The sequence below is a fragment of the Cryptomeria japonica genome, chromosome 6 (assembly GCF_030272615.1).
Source record: "Cryptomeria japonica chromosome 6, Sugi_1.0, whole genome shotgun sequence".
Lineage (NCBI taxonomy): Eukaryota > Viridiplantae > Streptophyta > Pinopsida > Cupressales > Cupressaceae > Cryptomeria > Cryptomeria japonica.
In genome coordinates this window covers 107,558,265-107,581,609 of record NC_081410.1, presented here as the reverse complement: position 1 = coordinate 107,581,609, position 23,345 = coordinate 107,558,265, and positions in this window count along the sequence as shown.

Below are 23,345 nucleotides of genomic sequence, written 5' to 3'. Positions count from 1 at the left end.
TGGAAAGACGTTGAGGCAAAGAAATGGATATTATTTTTATTTTGTGCATTATTTTATTAACAATTCATAATTTTTTTATATTGTTTTTACCTCAACCGAGTCCAATGTCCAATCTGTCTTACCTTGGTCTTACTTATTGCTAAGTTGGGGTCAGGAAGGCACTGAGACGAAAAAGGGAGCTTATGTTTACTGTGCATTATTTTATTAACAAATAATTTTTTATTTTTTTCGCTCTAACGGCATCCGACAACGCAGCCCAATGTCCAATTTGTCTTACCTTGGTCTTACTTATTGCCAAGTTGGGGTCAAGAAAGTGTTGAGGCAAAGAAGGGCGATTATATTTACTTTGTGCATTATTTTGTTAACAATTCATAATTAGTTTTTTTTGCTTTTACCTCTAGAAGCATATCCACATGACACAGCCTAGTGTCCAATCCGCTTAACCTTGGTCTTACTTATTGGCAAGTTGCGTTCAAGAAAGCGCTGAGGTGAAAAAAAGGGATTATGTTTACTTTGTGCATTATTTTATTAACAATTCATTAAACCTTTAACGACATCTCACAATTCAGCCCAGTGTCCAATCCACCTTCCCTTGGTCGGTCTTATTGCCAAGTTGGGGTCAGGAAGGGGTTCAGTTACTTGCATCCAAATGCTAACACGTCTACCTAAAGATGTGCAACCCCAAAGTCATGCTTTTGGATTGACATGCTTTAGGTGGAAGCATAGTTAAGAAAGGTCTTCAATATATAGTCTGAGGTAGAAGAAAATAAAATGTGAGGTCATTGGAGAAAAATAACTACATCGTGCCCATGTACACAACACAACATTAATGGAGTCATTCCTAGTCAATACGTCTAGAGATTTCAGTTGGTGAGAAAATGCAACAAACAGATTCATCATCCCAATGTGCCAAGCTAAGACACTAAACATTCTTTCTCACCTAAGTAGAGGTCCAAACTAGGGATTGGTTGGTGATGCAATTTACATTGCCACAAAGGAAAAACAAGAACATGAAGCAAGCCAATACCTTGATTCACAACAATCTCATAAGGAACAATGTGGAATACATACACCTTTTTCATGGCTCGCCATGAAAATATTTTTTTGCCCTGCACAGATTGAGCAATTACAAGAAATGATCAAGGGTCTATGCACCCTCTTTCATTGTCTATCCTTATGAAAGACCATATAATGAACATTGTATCTTTTTTCATTTTTTTATATAATATAGTGAGGGATGTCCCCTTGGTAGCTATTTGCCAAAAAAATTACATTGTTGTGGATTTACTCTATCCTCTTTGCTCGAGGAAGCCCAAAATGGTTGATCATCTCTTTTTTCATTGTGAATTTTCTATCAACTATCGATATTGGGTGTGGAGTCAACTTAATGGTACAATGATCAACCTAAAATTTTATTGAACTTAATCCAATTTCAGAATTCTAACTTTGGCAATCTATGGATTCTAATCCCTTCACTGGTTTTATGGTAAATTTGATGGGAAAGAAATTCCAAGATTTTCCAAGATTCTCAAAAATACTACAAATTCTTGAGATTTTGTAATTCACAAATTGGAATTTAGCAATCTCTAAAATAGTGATTAATCTATTTCTCCATTCGACACAATAAAACAAGTGTCATGGGACTCAAAGGTTATCAAATTTTGGTATCTTCTAAAGATTCTCTTGACTCATGGCTCAATAACAAGTTCTTAAAAATTGCATCCTTGAATAAATGTCAAGTGGTTACCACCTATCCTTCTCATAAAATTAAATGTTGATGGATCATCCAAGGGAAACCTTGGGGTCTTTGCTGTTGGTTGTGTCCTCTGTGAAACTAAGGGTGAGACAATTATTATTGCTTAAAAAAAAGTTACAAGAATGCACATAAAATAAAGTAGACATCTAGGTTCTTACCTTAGGTCTCGGTCTTGCCCTAAAAATAGATGTTCAAAAGGTCCTAATTGAAGGAGATTCTATAATAACAATCAATAGTTTGAAAAAAGAAAGGATTTAATTCTTGGAAATTGTCTTATTTGATGGAGCAAGTTTGGGATTTCCTCAAAAAATTGAACTATTATGAGTGTATCCATTGTTTCAAAAATCGTTATGGGGTTTTCTAACAGACTTGCAAATTGGGTGATAGACAATGATATTCCTTACTTGGAAAATGTTCTCTCTCTGTGCATGGAAGGATGTGTATCTCTCTAAGCTTGCATCTAAGGAATTATTTGCAAATTTAATCAATAAGTTATGTCCAAAGACATGATTGTAAATTGCAAAGGTTAATAGAAGTGTGAGATGAGTTAGCAAAATTTTGTTAATTAACATTCTTATGTGGTATGGAGAATACCAAGGAGGACTAGCTTGATTTGTGACAAAATCAATGTGATGTCATGTGAGAGCAGGTGTCCTTTGCTCCTTTGGAGTGGTTGTAATGATTTGCTAAACTGGTAATACTATTTTTAGGTTTCGCAGTCTATCACGTTCATGCAAATTTGGGAAATTATCTACAATGATGATCACTTTAGAGTACCTTTCTCCTTGGCTTAAGATCCAAATCTTTCACTGCGGATCAATCTTGATCTCAACCTTTATGCTCACATTTCTTTTTGGTCTAGAATGCAACCTTTTCGTACTTGTCTTGGAACCTAGGTACTCTTCTATGGAGGACTTATGTGCCACTTCCTTTCCCAAATTTGGTTTCTAATTATTCTATTGAGAGCTCCTATACTCTAACATCGTTTCACTTGTGGTGGTGTTGGGCCACCTTGATTTGCATATTTCACATTGTGTGAACCTCAATATCTTCACTATAGTATTTATGTCATCAATAGGAAATTATGGAATACCCCATAATCATTTGGATTCAATACTCTATTGTTGGTTGTGTTGTGTGTTTCTTCATGTTTGATTCTTGGCGAGTATCACTTCCTAGGTGCTTCTAAGAGGAGTGATTGTCATATCTTTAATAAAGAAAAAATGAGTCGGATCTTGATTCTTCCTTACATTCCTATTGAAATGGCTATCAAAGCGATTATTGGGAGGGATTGCCTAATGCAAAATCTAAGTGCTTCATTTTTTGACGTGGTGTCTATTTTCTTTTCTAACTACATGGACATCTTACTCAAAAAAGGATGGTGGTGCTACTAGCAAATACAATGTTCAACCCTTCATTTATTCTCTTTCTTCGTTGGATGGAGCGCTGGGGAGTTTTTGTTTAGACTCTAATACTACCCCGATTGGTGTATTTTTGAGAAAGTTAGATCTAGTCTCCAACTCTGCCTATGCATCGACATTCTCCATAATGTGGTTACGTTTTGTGACTCTCCTCTAGAGAGAATTATTTGCCTTAACAATTTGTGCTACCGGTTAAAAGACAATATTCTCGTCAGTGTATTCAATGTGTTCAGTCTTTGCATCTTTTACTCAAGCATTTGGAGGAAGGATTTCATCTCCCTAGCTCTCACCTACCTACTTTGTCAAAACTTGTCAGCTCTAGTGGAAGTTGTGACAGTTGATATATCATTTCCTCATCTTGGTTTTTTGGAACAGTTGTGGTTGTTTTTTGAATCTCTCTGTATCTAGTTATTTTTGTATTTTGGTTTAGACCTCCTAGCCCTTCGAATAGATGTAACTTTTTCTTTTAGTAATATATAGTGACTGTCATGTTTTATTAATAAAAATAATTCAAGTCAGCATACAAGAAATTTTTGCTACACTTAAGATTTTGAGGGGAGGAGGATTTTTAACCATATAAGAGTATATTATTAATCAAGTTGTCATTTTGATGACTACCTTTTATAAGAAGTCATTTCTTTTGACATTTTAACTTGTTATTCACAATCAATAATCATAATGAAAAGGTACTCATAAAGCACACAAGCTCTTCAAACTAATCTTAGTAACAAAAAGAGGGACATGCACCCCCAAAGTCATGCTTTTGGATTGACAGACTTTTGGTGGATGTGATGCCTTGTATACATACCTTGTCTCAAAAAAATTTATTTTATTTTTATTTTATAATAAAAATTATAACACAACATAACACATTTTATTTTATTTATAATAAAAATTATTTACATAGTTTTAAATATGCAACTTAAATATGATTAATATGTTGTCATATTTTATGATTTGTTGTTAGATATCAAATATGTAATAGTGTTAATATTTTATGAGTCAATATTTTTTAAATAATTGTGTGAATTGTATTACTAAATGATATTTTTATAATATATTTTTTTAAACAATCTAATGTGAATTGCATTCATAATTATTTTTATTTTCTTTTTTGTTACCTCTAGAGGTATCCCCACTTTGTCAAAGGCTACCAGCTCTAGTGGAAGTTGTGGTTATTTTTTGAATCCCTTTGTATCTAGTTATTTGTGTACTTTGGCTTGGAGCTCCTAACCCTTCGAATAGATGTAACTTTTTCTTTTAGTAATATATATAGTGACTATCATTTTTCATTAATAAAAATAATTCTAGTCAGCGCACAAAGAATTTTTGCTACACTTAAGATTTTGAGGGGAGGAGGATTTTTAACTATATAAGAGTATATTATAAATCAAGTTGTCATTTTGATAACTACCTTTTATAAAAAGTCATTTTTTCACATTTTAACTTGTTATTCACAATCAATAACCATAATGAGAAGGTACTCATAAAGCACACAAGCTCTTCAAACTAATCTTAGTAACAAAAAGAGGGACATGCACCCCCAAAGTCATGCTTTTGGATTGACATACTTTTGGTGGATGTGATGTCTTGTATACGTACCTTGTCTCACAATTTTTTATTTATAATAAAAATTATAACACAACACGACACAACATAACATAACACATTTTAATTTATTTATAATAAAAATTATTTACATAGTTTTAAATATGCAACTTAAATATGATTAATATGATGTCATATTTTATGATTTGTTGTTAGATATCAAATATGTAATAGTGTTAATATTTTATGAGACAATATTTTTTAAATAATTGTGTGAATTGTATTAGTAAGTGATATTTTTTTAATATATTTTTTAAAATAATCTAATGTGAATTGCATTCATAATTATTTTTATTTTACTTGTAGACACTTAAAAATAATTATTTTAATTATTTTTAATTCCTCACATAATTAATTAATTAATTATGTTAATTAAAATTATTCTCAATATTAATTAAATATAATTAATATTGTCACTATAACATATGATTTATTTATAAATCAATCCCTTTCTTTATTCTTCTAAAAAATCAAATCCTCACAAATCTTCCTCTTAGCTAATTAATTTCAATTAATTAGTTAACCTACATGATTCCTACAAATCATCTTCTTAATTCATCATTAAACTAATAAATTCTTCTAGAAACTCCCTAAACTCACTTAACATTATTCTTCTAATTTTTTATTCCCTCCACTCATTCTCTCTCCTAGTCAAATTCTCCTACAAATATAAATCCCACCTATATAAATCCCACCTAACATTTCCTCTAATTCCCCTCCTAATGAGTCGTTAATGATTAGCCACAAAGTCAACTCGTTGTCCTTTCATCCAACCACTAGCTTTAAATGCTCTTTTTCTAGATGAATGTAAGATTTTCGAAATATCACATTCCTCTAGACATTTCCTTCTCCCAAGGAATTTTTAATTCCTTTTTATTCTTCTAATCCCCATAATATCCCTTTTTGAAGAATTTTTAATTCCTTCAATGCATCTTGTAGAGTGTGGAGATATGAAATGCCTTTAGGGCATATTTCTTGGTCTCCACACCCTCTCTTGGAGCTTATGTGAGCTCACAAGTAAATCGTAACCCTTCATCTCGAATTCATCCTAGCCATTCGTTTTCCTCTTCTCTTCTTATAAAATAGGGCTCCATCCCTTCATTTAGAACATCTTGAAATCCAGTAAGCTTATGCTGCCCTTTTGAGCCCAGGAAATCATCTTGGCAACTTGATCATCTCATCCTTATCATTCATCCTTATCATTTGTGCACAATATTGGAGAGTCATCCACATCCAACAATCAAAGGAGCACATCAAGTGGAGCATTATCAAGGGGCCCCTTCACTTCATCAAGCTCAATCTGAAAGAGAAGGTAAAATAGCAAGGTAAAATGGTCTTTTATGATATTTTAGCATTCTGCATGTTTATTTTGTTATGTTTTTTATCAGTTTACCTTTCAAATCTGTTTTCCCCTCTTCATTTTGGCACGCCCGGTGGGACTCACGTCCCTGAGAACTAATTTTTTTTTTTTAGGTTTTTGTGAGTTGTGAGACGCAGGTTCCAGAATAGCGCGATTGTAGAAATATATATATATATATATATATATTGCAGGTTCTCTGCATTTCTGCGCGACAGCTCCTCCTTATTCTGTTATGTTTCTATTTTTTTTTTATGTTTCTGTTTCAGTTGCAGCACGACGACTCTGTTATCTGATTTGTTATTTGATTTATTGTCTGTTCTATTTAGTATAATCTATGTGAAAGTAGGAGAGTATGCTCTTGTCTATATAGACAATTAGAAATCCAGACCTTTCACTTTTCTATTCTGTTTAGCACGACTATATGCTCTGACCGTAAGAAAGTGTGAAAATAGGAGAGTATGTTCTTGTCTATCTAGACAATCAGAAATCTGGACCTTTGACACTTTTCTATCTGTGTAGTGCTACTGTCTGCTCTGTTAATCTGTCTGAAAATTTTAGACGCTAACTGTAGTCTGCATTTAATTTATTTATTTCATGTTATTTGCTCTGTTTAAATATAATTTGTCCGCCCGCAGGAAAGTGAGAAAGTAGGACAGTATGCTCTTGTCTATCTAGACAATCAAAAATCCGAACCTGACATTTTTATTTTTCTGTTTAGTGCGACAATTTGCTCTGTTAAATCTAAGGTTTATGTCTGCTCTGTTAAATCTAGGGTTTCTGTTTTGTTAAATTTAGGGTTTTTGTTTTGTTAAATTTAGGGTTTCTGTTCCGTTAAATCTAGGGTTGAAAAAAAAAATTAAAAAAATTTTAGGGTTTCTATTTTTTCGCCATATCTTCTTTATCTCGACTCCATTTCCCTTCAAACTTCACCAAATTCTCCACATTGCCATTTTCCACATTTTCTTCCTTGGAGGCCTTATCTCAAAAATCCACTTTTTGAAGCCCAAAATCTCATATTTCTCTATTTTAAGGGTTTGTCATAACTTCTTCCCTTTTCATCCAATCACCTCCAAATTTTTCCCATATTATCCATCTTCAACTTTTGCTTCTTTGTCCCTCTTGGACAAATTTTCCCATTCCTTCATCTCTCCTCCAAAATCCTCATTTTTCACTTGCCTATCCCTTAGAAAGCGGTAAAAACCTAGTCAAACCTCATTTACCCATCAAAACTTTCTTCAAATCCACATTTGTCATTAGTAAAAAAGTTTTTATTCATGTTTTTCTATTCATTCCCAAAGAATTAAAAAAAAATTAATATTTTTGTCATTTTGTTGATTTTTGCAGGACGCTTCTTGAAGACTATTTTTCCAAACTACTAATCAAGTTGTTTTGCAGGACGCTTTTTGAAGACTCCATTTTTCAAACTACTAATCAAGTGGTTTTGCAGGTTGCCTAGCTGATTCAACCAAATATTGTGCATTTATTTAAATTAGGCACCTAGATATTAATTAAAATGGAATGAACCATTGTCTTATGTGTCTTTAAGAAAAGCGTAAAGGTAGGAAAGTATGCTCTCGTCTTACTAGACGATCAGAAATCCAGACCCTCCAACCTTTTCTTGTTTGATTGTGTGTTTACCTCTAGCGGGTCTGCCCTCTCCACTTGCTCTTTGAGAAGGTAAGAGGGGAACGACCCAAGTGAGTACACCCGGACCTGGGGTTCCCAACTCACTATAATAAATAGGCCATTGACTATGAAAGGGTTAATGGTTGGGGCTATATGAGAGTTCACTCTCACATTGAGTGCTTAGTAGGATCCTAGAGATCTCAATCATGCTTGCGTGACTACTAAGTTCTTGGTGCTTCGTTGAGCTATAGGCCTCAATTGCGCTTGCGCAACTTCGAAGGGTAGCTCCTAACGGGAAGACTTACTAAACACCTTGTTCATAGTGGCCAAAAACCCTCTAGTCATTGGTGCAGGAGGTCAGACCTCTGAAGCGGCCCATATTCTTACGACCCTTAGTAGAGACACAAAGTTCGTCATGAGGAGTTTTCATGGAAATTGATGTTTGGCTGCCCCGAGAAGTGAATGTCATGGAGGGGAGCCAGTGGGGTCAAGCATCTAAGTGTCTGCTCTGGATAAGCGTAGATGGGAAACCAATTGGGATTCAATGACTATTGTCCTTGCCAGCTTTAAAAATGTTGTATATGAGCATGAGTGTCTTTAAGATGATATGCATTTAATCATTGTGTTTGCTTTGTTTGATACATACTTGCCAAGAGTAGACTAAAAACACATCACTATCCTCAAAAACTTTGCAAAAATATTTGTCAAGACACAAACAAATTGTCCAAGTCATTACCCACATCAAGTCCAAAATTGCATCAAAACTCCGTCCGTCCCATTTTTCATAAGCTTAAGAGAGAAGCTAAGAGTTTATCCTCTATGTCAACATTCAAGTTTGTCCTTTGAAACACCTACTATCGTCCAAATCAGGGTGGTCATATCCCTTCATACAACTTGCCATTTAAATAGATCCTTCATGTTCATGCCAAAGACAACCTAGTCATCAAGTTTTCTTCTAAACCATCACTACCATACCTTCTTCATCAATCATCCTCAAATTTCTCAAGTCCTTTCATCCTCAAATTTTTTAAGTCCTTTCATCACAAATTTCTTAAGTCCTTTCATCCTCAAATTTCTTAAGTCCTTTCATTACAAGTTTCTAAAATCCTTCCATCACAAATTTTCTAAGTCATTTCATCACATTTTTCCTAAGTCTTTTCATCACAAATATCGTGTATGGTTGCAACTCGATCCCAAAAGAAAAAGATGGCTGATCAACAATATGGCATGTCAAGCATTGGTGTCCTATATGAAGATCCCACGCAAGATCATACACAAAGTGGGCAACCAAGCGATCAAGATCAAAGCCAAAATTTTGACATGATTAACCAAGATGAACTTTGTCCGGAAGTGCAAACTTTCCTTGCGGATTCTTATAACCAAGAGATGATAGAAAAGCTTATTAAACACAATCCTACTGCACTTCTGAAAACTCTTCTTGAACATGGAGCTCAACTTCCACCTGAATTTAATAGATCTGCTCTCGTCCAACAACCACAAAGAGACCTCGCTCCCACACAAAGTGTTGCACCTACTATTCAAACTCAATCAATTGCAGCCCCATCAATCATCCAAGCCCAATCAATGCCACCCGCGACACCTCCCACCACGGTCTCCATCCCACCTTCTTCCTCCTTACCATCCATACCACTATCAAATCCAATCTCATCCATTCTCCAACAAACTTCTATACCACCTTCTTCTATTCAACCACATATTTTTATTCCACAAACTTCCCTTTCTCCCAACAATGTCACAAATTTTATCCAGATTGCATTCAATCCCATCACAACAGTTGGCGGACCGCAACCATCACATGAACCCTAGCGACATCGGTCATCACATCCCACGTTCCCACCTCCTCATCATATCAATATATTGGTGGTGGTGCACCTTCTTTAGTTCATCCAATTCTTGGGGCAGATACAATTCATCAATATCAAAGTCCACAACAAGAGCTCATCAAGGAAATTCAAGACATGAAGAATATCATCAAAAACATGAAAGAAAAGACTAATAAAAGGAAAGCTTACTCATTCGAAGAGTTTTGCCCTTGTCTTTACGACCCATTTATATCAGTTGCACCATATCCCCCGGGATTTGAGATCCCTAAATTCACCAAGTATGAAGGCAAAGGAGACCCCACGACCATGTCCGAGAATTCCACATCTTATGCCAAGAAGTCTCCTATAGTGACCTTTATCTTCGCAGACTCTTTCCCAAGAGTCTCGCGGGAGACGCCCTGGCATGGTTCTCATCTTTACCACGAAGTTCCATTGTCTTTTTTCCAAACTTGGCAGAAAAATTTGTGGCCCACTATGCATACAACATGGGTAATGATGTTTCTATGATGGACCTATGTAATACAAAACAAAGGCCTGGAGAAACCTTCGCCAATTTCCTACAAAGATGGAGACATCTTATCAAAAAATTCCAGTGGGACATGCCAGAACAACATCAAATTGAACTATTTCAAAAGAACTTGGTGCCTGAACTTTCAAGACCTTTAATATCTTAATGTATCAAATCCTTCCAAAAATTGACCGATAAAGGCCTCGCCCTCGAACGTGTCTTGTTGGAGGAAGGAACCTTGAAACATTACCAGAAGTCGTCACAAAGTTCTTCCTCTTATCATAATGACAAGCCAAAATTCTGGACTAAAAATAAAAACGTGGTCAATGATGGTGTAACAGATGCAAAGTGGGTCCAAACCGTGGCCGCTCCCCTAAAATCCACCACCAATATTCATCAATTCAACAATCAAAACAATTCAAATCAATCTCAAAAACCTCACAACAATGTCTCAATCCAAGGACGACCACCCCGATCGAATAACAGGACTCCAAGAGATTTCACTCCTCTTGTTGAGCCTATTGAAGTGGTGTTTCAAAAACTTGTCCAAGCAGGTATAGTGGTTTTCCCAATCACTCGCCCGTTTGATCCCAATCAACCTAAACCAAGATGGTATAATGAAAATGAGTATTGTGAATACCATCGTATCAAGGGACATGATACACGAAAGTGTATGAAACTGAAGATCTACATACAAGATCTCATTGATAGAGGTGAGATTGAGGTAGCAAATGCAAAACTTGGTAATAACAATGACAAACTCAAAATGTACCAGGAACCCTTCCCAAAGCATGATAAAAGAAAAGGCTCATCATCTAACGCAATGGATTATGACCACTAATCACGTAACCGGTTTTGATTTTTTAGTAAGTCGCATTGAACTTGCAGACAATCATGTCAATGTCATAACCATCCAAGGAGTTAATCCTCCTCCTTCCCAAAGCAGACCAAATCCGACTAGAATAGTCATTCAAGGTGTCACGTCTTCCACCTCTCATTTCCAGAATGACTGTAATGCAACTACATGCCGAAGAAGAGTCACCATCCAAGGAGTTCCTCCCCCACCAAACCACCCACCCATGTCTTCCACCCGCCGATATGACCTCCTTGATCAACTTGGGAAGACACCCGCGCAGATCTCCATTTTGGAACTTCTCAAGACTTCTCCAATCCATAAAGAAATTTTGGAACAAGCCCTTCTCCAATCACGCGTTCCTAATAACATCAATGCCACCAAATTTCAAACCCTCATTAGAAACCTTGCTGTCCAGCAGCACATTGTATTTAACTCCCAAGATGCTCCCGCAGATGAGGACCATAATAAACCTTTGCACATCGAAGCTCTCATCCACAAGCATAAGGTCAAACGTATCCTGATAGATGGTGGATCCGGGCTTAATCTGTGTACATACAAATTAATAAAACAATTGGGACTTTCTGAGGATCTGATAGACACATCAGGAAGGATCACAATAAAGGCATATGATGATGCGGAAAGAATTTCAAAGGGCGTGATCACCTTACCTCTTCAAGTGGGCCCCATTACAATTGAAACCCCTTGCCAAGTACTCAATATTGATCTCCCCTACAACATTCTCCTCGAGAGGCCATGGATTCATTCCTTGCAGGCCGTACCCTCCACCTATCACCAATGCATCAAATTCCCCTATAATGGAAAAGTGATCACTGTCAAAGGTGATCCCCAACCTTTTCAATATTGCAAACTATTAGAGGGGAAGCATCCGTATCATTGCCCACTAAATAGACCTTCGCCAACGCCTCCATCTGACACATCAAATGTTGCCTCCACATCATCCCAACCAAATAATCAAATCAAGATCTTGGACAATGGTTGTGGAGAATACAAATTGGAGGACGTCTTATTAATAGGCAACCTCCCTCTCTCTCCTAAGTCATTTGGTAAACCAAAAGAGCTAAAAAAGGACCCGAAACCAGTCATGCAATGCCAAAACACCACCTTCCAGCAATGGGGCCCACTTGATAACGAGAACCTCGAAGCAGATATGTCTTCGTGGCTGTACCGGGAAGAGGACGATGATCCAACAAGAATATCCAAAGAAATGTACCCAAAAGCATTTGCCATAGTTGAAAAAATGGGTTACAAAGGACACGGTCTGGGACCAAAGGAGAAAGGAAGAAAAGCACCCATAAATCCTATCTCCTACAGATACAACAGAGGTTGGGGTACACCATGGTGCCTAAGATTACTATCGTCGATGCCCCTTCTAGTCCTTCTTTGGATATCGAAAGCGCTGACAAAGAGGAATTCCAAGAAATGCCTTATGAATACGAGAAAGATACCTTCTTCGATGCTTACATCAATACCATCACCCCCATAACCCCTCCCACTTCACATGAGCTACATCTTGTCCATCCTGAACTCATTGACTGGGGCCAACGAGACAAACCCAATTTAGATATCTGCGTCGACGATAATGCTCTCATTGCTCTCCTAACAATATAAAATATGGAAGACTGTAATAGAATTGAGGGTATTCAACTACACAAAAAGGGATACTTTGGTAGTCAGGTCAATGCCCTTATCCACAAAAAAGATAATAAAAGAAAAAGATATGATTTCCTAGGTGAAAACCTCCCTGAGGCGCCTTTGGATGAACAAGAAATAAAAACAAAGGGCATATCTGAAAGTGAAAACCTGGAAAAGGCACTTGATGATGAGGGATTTGACCTCCCTACCATTGGTTAACTTCCACAGGACAAATCAAATTTGTTGATAGAAGAAATAGACAGCATCAACATGGGCACTGAAGTCATTCCGAAAAATGTGTTCACTGTCAAATCCCTCACCGAAATCGAGAAATAAGACTTCATCAACTTCCTTACAGAGGTTAAAATCAATTTTGCATGGTCCTATTCCGATATGCCAGGGTTGGATCCTGCCTTGGTGGTTCACCATCTCGTCGTCCGCCCAGATGCAAAACCTGTAAAACAAAAACTCCGCAAAATGCACCTGCATATTGCTCTCTTGGTCAAGGCAAAACTTCAAAAGTTGTTAGACGCAGAATTTATCAAACTCATACACTACGTTGAATGGGTCTCCAACATTGTGCCTATCAGCAAACCTGCTGGGGGCATCTACATTTGCACAGATTTCTGAGATCTAAATATAGCTTGTTCTAAAGACGATTTCCCGCTCCCAAACATAGATATGATTGTGGATCTTACAACAGGGCATGAAATGCTATCGCTAATGGATGGGTTTTCTTAATACAACCAAATCAGGATAGCAGATGAGGATCAGCATAAAACCGCATTCACAACACCATGGGGTACTTTATGTTACCGGGCCATGCCTTTTGGCCTTAAAAATGCTGGAGCTACATATCAACGGGCAATGACAACAATTTTTCATGACCTCTTGCACAAAATTATGGAAGACTATGTGGATGATCTGCTAGGCAAATCCAAGACAAGACAAGAGCACATCCCTATTCTAAAACAGATCTTCGAAAGATTGGAAAAATACAAGCTGCGCCTAAATCCTAAAAAGTGTGTTTGGCATCACATCGGGAAAACTACTAGGATTCATTGTTTCCCGCAAAGGCATCAAGGTTGATCTCGCAAAAGTAAAAGCTATTATGGAAATGCCTCTGCCAAAAACTCTCAGACAACTACGTAGTCTCTAGGGAAAACTCCAGTCTGTCAAGCGTTTCATTTCACAGCTAGCCGACAAGTGCCATCCATTTGCACATTTGTTACATAAAGACACAAAATTCAAATGGGATTGCCTCTGTCAAAAGGCCTTTGAAAAATTAAAAGAATATCTAGCATCACCTCCAGTTTTGATGCCACCTACCCCTAGAAAACCCCTCATTTTGTACATATGTGCTACTACAGTGGCATTGGGGGCATTACTGGCGCAAACAAATGATCAAGGGAAGGAACATGCCATTTACTACATCAGTCGAACGTTGGTAGGATATGAACTCAACTACACCTCCATTGAAAGAGCATGTTTGGCATTAGTATTTAGCACACAAAAACTACGACACTATATGCTAAACAACAAGACAAAATTAATTGCTAAAATTGATCCACTTAAATATCTCCTATCAAAAGTTGCTCTCATTGGTAGAACAACTAAATGGGTCATGCTTCTAAGTGAGTTTGACATCGAATATGTGGACAAAAAGGCAATCAAGGGACAAGTTATTGCAGATCAGTTGGCTGAAGCTCCACTTCCAGGTGACCATCCTCTTCTCACAGAATTACCAGATGAGTTCATTATGACTGTTGCCACATCCTCCACATGGAAATTGTATTTTGATGGCTCCTACACTCAAAATGGATCGAGGGCAGGAATATTATTGGTCACACCTCAAGGAGATGGCATCCCCAAATCATACAAGATAGCTTTTGCATGTGCTAATAATATAGCAGAATACGAGGCCCTCATCACAGGTTTACGCTTGGCTATCCACTGGAAAATAAAAAAATTACAAGTCTATGGTGATTCCCAGCTCGTCATAAAACAAGGCAATGATGAATACCAGACAAAAGATGATAAACTCCTTCCCTACCGTACCATGGTTGAAAATCTTAAGCAACATTTCACGGCAATCAAGTTTGATCAAATCCCACGAACAAACAACAGGGCTGCAAATGCAATGGCCACTATTGGCTTCCTCCTTCAAATGTCAGCACACAGTCAGAAGTGCGAGTTCTTGGTCGAGCAATTGTTTATACCGGCATATGACCTACCAGAATCTGAAATGGTGTGTGTTCTCATTGGTCCAGAGTCCCCTTGGTACCAAGAAACCTTCGCTTTCCTCAAAGACAACACCATTCCCCCACATCTCACCAAAACCCAACAACAAACTTTCATCCGCCGATGTGCCCGTTACACCATCCTTGCAGACACCTTGTTTAGAAGGCATTTTGATGGTTCCCTCCTAAGGTGTTTAGATAAACAAGAAGCCGAATGGGCATTACGCGAAGTACATGAGGGCATCTGTGGGGCACACTCAAGTGGACTCACATTGGCTAAAAAACTTTTGAGAACAAGATACTATTGGCCTAAAATGGAAGAAGATGCATACAACTATGTGAAAAAATGCATCCCTCGCCAGCAGCATGGTGACAAGATTCATGCACCGTCACAAGAATTGCAGCCATTCATTACACCATGGCCCTTCTCGCAGTGGGGGCTCGATCTCATTGGGAAAATCCACCCTTTATCTTCCAATGGACATAAATTCATTATCACCACCACCGAATACTTCACCAAGTGGGTAGAGGCTATCCCTCTTACTTTCACCACCGACAAGCAAATATCCAAATTCATCCTGAACTACCTAATCTGTTGATATGGCATCCCAAAAGTTATAATTACAGATAATGGTAAACAATTTAAAAACTAAGATGTCAAAGAACTCTACCAAAAATTCAACATCCAACACTGCTTCTCCACTCCATATTATCCCCAAGGCAATGGCCAAGCTGAGGCTTCTAATAAAACCCTAATAAAAATCCTCAAAAAGACAGTCAATGAAGCGGGTTGTGATTGGCACCTCCAAATCCATCCTGCATTGTGGGTCTACCGCACCTCCATCTGCACCCCCATAGGTGCCACTCTTTATTCCCTAGTATTTGGTTCCGAAGCTATCCTTCCCCTTGAGATCGAGATCCCCTCTCTAAGGGTATCGCTGCAAAACATCCTACCAGAGGAAGAATATAGAATTGCCCGCTTACAAGAGCTAGAATTATTAGATGAAAGGCACCTCAAGACATTGAATCATCTCCAGGTATATCAAAACCCTCTGCGCATGAGTTATCATAAAAAAGTCAGAACCCGAGAATTCCAAGTTGGTGATCTTGCCCTCATGGAGAATCAGAAAAATCTACAAGAAAGAGAAAAGAAAGGCAAGTTCGAGTCTAATTGGCTTGGACCATATGTAATCACAGCGAAATATGGATCAGGAGCTTATCAGTTAGCTACTCCTGAAGGCGATCCTTTAGATGATCCGATGAATATCATGCACCTCAAAAGGTTTTATGTTTAGTCCTCAAAAAGTCTTAAATTGTCAAAAAAAATTAAAAAAATGAAAAAAAAAAAGATCCTGAAAAAATTGTCACTTTGGTGCAAACCTGGCAAACAGGCACCTTATGATACAAAAAAATTAAGAAAAAAAAAAAAAAAAAAAAAAACAATTTGTGGCGCTATGGGCAAGTATCTTGGTGAAAACCTCTGTGCAGGCACCAAGGTAAATAACCAAATCCACTGTCTATCATGTCAATACTACAAATCATCTACCATCCAACCCACCCATGCACAACATTCCTTCTTTTCCGCCTCCCAATAAAATATGTGTATGATGATGAGTCTTCGCCTAAGTCATGAACAAAAAATGTCCCAGTGAAACTGAGCTTTTATGCCTCTGTATAAGCTTCAAGAAATCTTGAGAAACAATCCCAAGTCCATCCTAGTTCTACTCTTGGCAAGAGGTATCATTTGGTCGCAAGGAAGAGACTTGTTAGATTTTGTTAGATCTTTTCATAAAGGCTTACATCTTTTGCCCTACAACTGCTACTATTTACGACTGCTTGGGTTCTTCCATATCCAGGTATGTTATGATAGGTGCATACTGGGGCATATTTCATAGTATGGCATGTTTTGGATCCTTCTTGTATAAATCGGCGACCTAGTACTAGTGTTTATCAACACTTACTTTCTCGTGTACAAGAGGTATCGGTGTGTTTGAGGGTTTCCTTGCACGAACCCACAACTTTGTATTAGTGTTTCTTAACACTTGCATTGTTGTGTGCAAGAAATTGTCGTTTGTCTGCAGAGTCAATCCACGCCCTGGGTTTCTCATGGCATCTTGATTTTTATAAGCAGTGATGCAAGTCACTCAGGGCAACATCAAACTAGGTTGGCTCTCCACATTTGTTGTGCACAAAATCTCACCATCATTCCATCAAATCCTAAACTCAATAATCCCATGGAGTTCTCAATTGCCCCCATTTTCCTCCGCAGTCTCGCATCTCTTATTCTTCTTTCCAAATACCTCACGACTACTTCATATATCTTCCTCATTTATCCCTTCCAACATAATTTTTCTTCTTCTATTTTTTTTTTTTTTCTCACATAATCAATTATGATTCTGATCATGTCTTATACAGGATGAATCCTTCGTGAAACCAAACGTTGTGATCTGATCATGTCTTATACAGGATGAATCCTTCCTGAAACCAGATGTTGTGATCGATCATGTTTTATACAGGATGTATCCTTTCTGAAACCAGTCGTTGTGATCTAATCATGTCTTATATAGGATGAATCCTTCCTGAAACCAGACGTTGTGATCTGATCATGTCTTATACAGGATGAATCCTTCCTGAAACCAGATGCTCTGATCATGTCTTATACAAGATGAATCTTTCCTGAAACCAGACGTTCATTGTGATCGATCATGTCTTATACAGAATGAATCTTTCCTGAAACCAGATGTTCGTTGTGATCGATCATGTCTTATACAGGATGAATCCTTCCTGAAACTAGACGTTGTGATCAATCATGTCTTATACAGGATGAATCCTTCCTGAAACCAGATGCTCTTATCATGTCTTATACAGGATGAATCCTTTCTGAAACCAGACGTTGTGATCAATCATGTCTTATACAAGTTGAATCATTCCTAAAACCAGACACTTTGATCATCTTTGTCTTATACAGGATGAATTCTTCTTGAAACCAGACTGAATCTAGATCTTATCAATTGAATCAAATCAAATCTATCGGGATATCAATTTCGCAAAACTCAAAAAATCAAATACCTCAATTGATCTCCCGAGGGGGCATCACCATACCGTAATCTATAAATCAAGAGCCGGGGCATCCTATCAAACCAATATCAACATCAAAACAAAATTATTCTTTGAATCAATGCGTCATCACACCTTGCTTCAAAGAGGGGCAAAATGTAGACACTTAAAAATAATTATTTTTAATTCCTCACATAATTAATTATGTTAATTAAAATTCTTCTCAATATTAATTAAATATAATTAATATTGTCACTATAGCATATGATTGATTGATTTAATAAATCAATCCCTTTCTTTATTCTTCTAAAAAATCAAATCCTCACAAATCTTCCTCTTAGCTAATTAATTTCAATTAATTAGTTAACCTACATAATTCCTACAAATCATCTTCTTAATTCATCATTAACCTAATAAATTCTTCTAGAAACTCCCTAAACTCACTTAACATTATTCTTCTAATTTTTTATTCCCTCCACTCATTCTCTCTTCTAATCAAATTCTCCTCCAAATATAAATCCCACCTAACATTTCCTCTAATTCCCCTCCTAATGAGTCGTTAATGGTTAATCATCATAATTAGCCACAAAGTCAACTCATTGTCCTTTTATCCAGCCACTAGCTTTAAATGTTCTTTTTCTAGATGAATGTAAGATTTTCAAAATCTCACATTCCTCTAGACATTTCCTTCTCCCAAGAAATTTTTAATTCATTTTTATTCTTCTAATCCCCATAATATCTATTTTTGGAGAATTTTTAATTCCTCCAATGCATCTTGTAGAGTGTGAAGATACGAAATGCCTTTAGGGCATATTTCTTGGTCTCCACACCCTCTCTTGGAGCTTGTGTGAGCTCAAAAGTAAATCGTAACCCTTCATCTCGAATTCATCCTAGCCATTCGTTTTCCTCTTCTCTTCTTATAAAATAGGGCTCCATCCCTTCATTCAGAACATCTTGAAATCCAATAAGCTTATGCTGCCCTTTTGAGCCCAGGAAATCATCTTGGCAATTTGATCATCTCATCCTTATCATTCATCCTTATCATTTGTGCACAATATTGGAGAGTCATCCACATCCAGCAATCAAAGGAGCACATCAAGTGGAGCATTATCAAGGGGCGCTTTCACTTCATCAAACTCAATCCGAAGGAGAAGGTAAAATAGCAAAATGAAATGGTCTTTTATGATATTTTAGCATTCTGCATGTTTATTTCGTTATGTTTTTTATCAGTTTACCTTTCAAATCTGTTTTCCCCTCTTCATTACTTTTTGTTACCTCAAGAAGTATCCCCACACTCCAGTCCAATGTCCCATCTGCCTTACCTTAGTCTTACTTATTGTCAAGTTGGGTCAGGAAGACGTTGAGGCGAAAAATAGGGTTTTATATTTACTTTGTGTATTATTTTGTTAACAATTCATAATTATTATTTTTTGTTTTTACCTTTAGAGACATCCCCACGACCCAACCTAGTGTTCAATCCGCCTTACCTTGGTCTTACTTATTACCAAGTTGGAGTCAGGAAGATGATGAGGCAAAGAAGTGGGATTATATTTAATTTATGCATTATTTTGTTAACAATTCATAATTTATTTTTTTTGTTTTTGACTTTAGAGGCATATATCCACACGACCTAAGGTAGTGTCCAATCCGTCTTACCTTGGTCTTACTTATTGTCAAGTTGGGGTCAGAAAGGCGCTGAAGTGAAGAAAGGGGCTTATGTTTACTTTGTCTATTATTTTATTAACAAATCATTATTTTTATATTTTATTTTTTTACCTCTAAAGAAATCCCACAACTCAACCCAGTGTCCAATCCGCCTTGCCTTAGTTTTATTTATTGTCAAGTTGGGGTCAGGAAGGCATGAGGTGAAGAAGGGGGCTTATGTTTATTTTGTGCATTATTTTATGAACAAATCAAATTTTTTAATTTTTTTTACCTCTACAGGCATCCCACGACCTAACCCAATGTCCAATCCGCCTTACCTTGGTCTTACTTACTACCAAGTTGGGGTCAGGAAAGCGTTGAAGCAAAGAAAAGGGGGGTTTTTGTTTTATTTCGTGCATTATTTTATTAACAATTATTAATTATTATTTTTTTGTTTTTACCTCTAAAGGCAACCCCACGACCCAACCTAGTGTCCAATCTGCTTTAGCTTAGTTTTACTTATTGTCAAGTTAGAGTCAAAAATGCATTAAGGCGAAGAAGGGGGCTTTATATTTACTTTGTGCATTATTTTATTAACAATTCATAATGATTATTTTTTGTTATCTCTAAAGGTATCACCACGACCCAGCTTAGTGTTGAATCCGCCTTACCTTAGTTTTACTTATTACCATGTTGGGGTCAGAAAAGCGTTGAGGTAAAGAAAGAGAGATTATATTTATTTTGTGCATTAATTTAGTAACAATACATTATTTTTTTTATTTTTTTTTACCTCGATCGAGTCCAATGTCCAATCCACCTTACCTTGGTCTTACTTATTGTCAAGTTGGGATCAGGAAGACACTGAGACGAAAAAAGGGGCTTATGTTTAATGCGCATTATTTTATTAACAAATCATTTTTTTCTTTCTAATGTTATCCCACAACGCAGCCCAATGTCCAATCCGCCTTACCTTGGTCTTATTTATTGTCAAGTTGGGGTCAAAAAAGTGCTAAAGCAAAGAAGGGGGATTATATTTACTTTGTGCAATATTTTGTTAACAATTCATAATTAGTTTTTTTTTATTTTTACCTCCATAAACATATCCACACGACGCAGCCTAGCGTCCAATCCGTTTTACGTTGGTATTACTTATTGTCAAATTGCGTTCAGGAAGGCACTGAGGCAAAAAAAAATGGATTATGTTTACTTTGTGCATTATTTTATTAACAATTAATTTTTATTTTATCTTTTTTAACCTCTAACAGCATCCCACAACTTAGTTCAGTGTCCAATCCACTTTATTTTAGTCTTACTTATTGTCAAGTTGGGGTCAGGAAGGGGTTTAGTTCCTTGCATCTTTTACTCAAGCATTTGGAAGAAAGATTTTATCTCCCTAACTCTCCTGCATACTTTGTCAAAGGCTACCAACTCTAGTGGAAGTTGTCAGAGTTCATATATCATTTCCTCATCTTGTCTTTTTGGAATAGTTATGGCTATTTTTTGGATCCCTCTATATCTAGTTATTTTTGTACTTTGGCTTGGAGCTCCTAGCCCTTCTGATAGATGTAACTTTTTCTTTTAGTAAAATATATATAATGACTATCATTTTTCATTAATAAAAATAATTCTAGTAAACGTACAAGGAACTTTTGCTACACTTAAGATTTTGAGGGGAGAAAGCTTTTTAACTATATACGAGTATATTATAAATCAAGTTGTCATTTTGATCACTACTTTTAATAAGAAATTTATTTTCACATTTTAACTTGTTATTTACAATCAATAATCATAATGAGAAGCTACTCATAAAGCATACAAGCTCTTCAAACTAATCTTAATAACAAAAAGAGGGACATGCACCCTCAAAATCATGCTTTTGTATTGACAGACTTTTGGTGGATGTGATGCCTTGTATACGTACCTTGTCTCACAATTTTTTATTTTTTTATTCTATTTATAATATAAATTATAACACAACATAGCACATTTTATTTTATTTATAATAAAAGTTATTTACATAGATTTAAATATGCAACTTAAATATCATTAATATGTTGTCATATTTTATGATTTGTTAGATATCAAAATGTAATAGCGTTAATATTTTATGAGTCAATATTTTTTAAATAATTGTGTGCATTATATTAGTAAATGATATTTTTATAATATATTTTTTTAAAAATAAACTAAATTTGAACTGCATTCATAAATATTTTTCTTTTATTTTTTGTTACTTCTAGAAGTATTCCACGATCCAGTCCAATGTTCAATCTGCCTTACCTTAGTCTTACTTATTGTCAAGTTGGGGTCAGGAAGATGTTGAGGCGAAAAACAGGGTTTTATGTTTACTTTGTGTATTATTTTATTAAAAATTCATAATTATTATTATTTGTTTTTACCTTTAGAGGCATCCCCACGACCCAACCTAGTGTTCAATTCGTCTTACCTTGGTCTTACTTATTGCCAAGTTGGGGTCAGGAAGACGATGAAGCAAAGAAGTGGGATTATATTTAATTTGTGCATTATTTTGTTAACAATTCATAATTTATTTTGTTTTTGTTTTTTACTCTAGAGGCATATCCACACGACTCAAGGTAGTGTCCAATCCGCCTTACCTTGGTCTTACATATTGTCAAGTTGGGGTCAGAAAGGCGCTTAGGTGAAGAAAGGGGCTTATGTTTACTTTGTCTATTATTTTATTAACAAATCATTATTTTTATATTTTATTTTTTACCTCTAACGACATCCCACAGCTCAGTCCAGTGTCCAATCTGTCTTACCTCGATTTTATTTATTGTCAAGCTAGGTCAAGAAGGCGTGAGGCGAAGAAAAGGGGCTTATCTTTATTTTGTGCATTATTTTATGAACAATTCATTTTTTTAATTTTTTTTACCTCTAAAAGTATCCCACGACCTAGCCCAATGTCCAATTTGCCTTACCTTGGTCTTACTTACTGCCAAGTTGGGGTCAGGAAGGCATTGAGGCAAATAAAAATGGGCCTTTGTGCATTATTTTATTAACAATTATTGATTAATTTTATTTTTATTTTTTCCTCTAGAATCATCCCCACGACCCAACCTAGTGTCTAATTCGTCTTAACTTGGTTTTACTTATTGTCAAATTGAGGTCAAAAATGCACTGAAGCGAAGAAGAGGGCTTTATATTTACTTTGTGCATTATTTTATTAACAATTCATAATTATTATTTTTTGTTATCTCTAAAGACATCACCAGGACCCAGCTTAGAGTTGAATCTGTCTTACCTTAGTTTTACTTATTGTCAAGTTGGGGTCAAAAAAACGTTGAAACAAAGAAAGGGAGATTATATTTATTTTGTGCATTATTTTATTAACAATTCATTATTTTTTTTATTTTTTTTTACCTCGATCGAGTCCAGTGTTCAATCCGCCTTACCTTGGTCTTACTTATTGCCAAGTTGGGGTCAGGAAGGCACTGAGACGAAAAAAAGGGCTTATGTTTAATTTGCATATTTTATTAACAAATGAATTTTTTTTCCCTCTAACATTATCCCACAACGCAGCCCAATATCCAATCCGTCTTACCTTGGTCTTACTTATTGCCAAGTTGGGGTCAAAAATGTGTTAAGGCAAAGGAGGATTATATTTACTTTGTGCATTATTTTGTTAACAATTCATAATTAGATTTTTTTATTTTTTTTTACCTTTATAAGCACATACACACGACCCAGCCTAGTGTCCAATCCGTCTTACGTTGGTCTTACTTATTGTCAAGTTGGGTTCAAGAAGGCATTG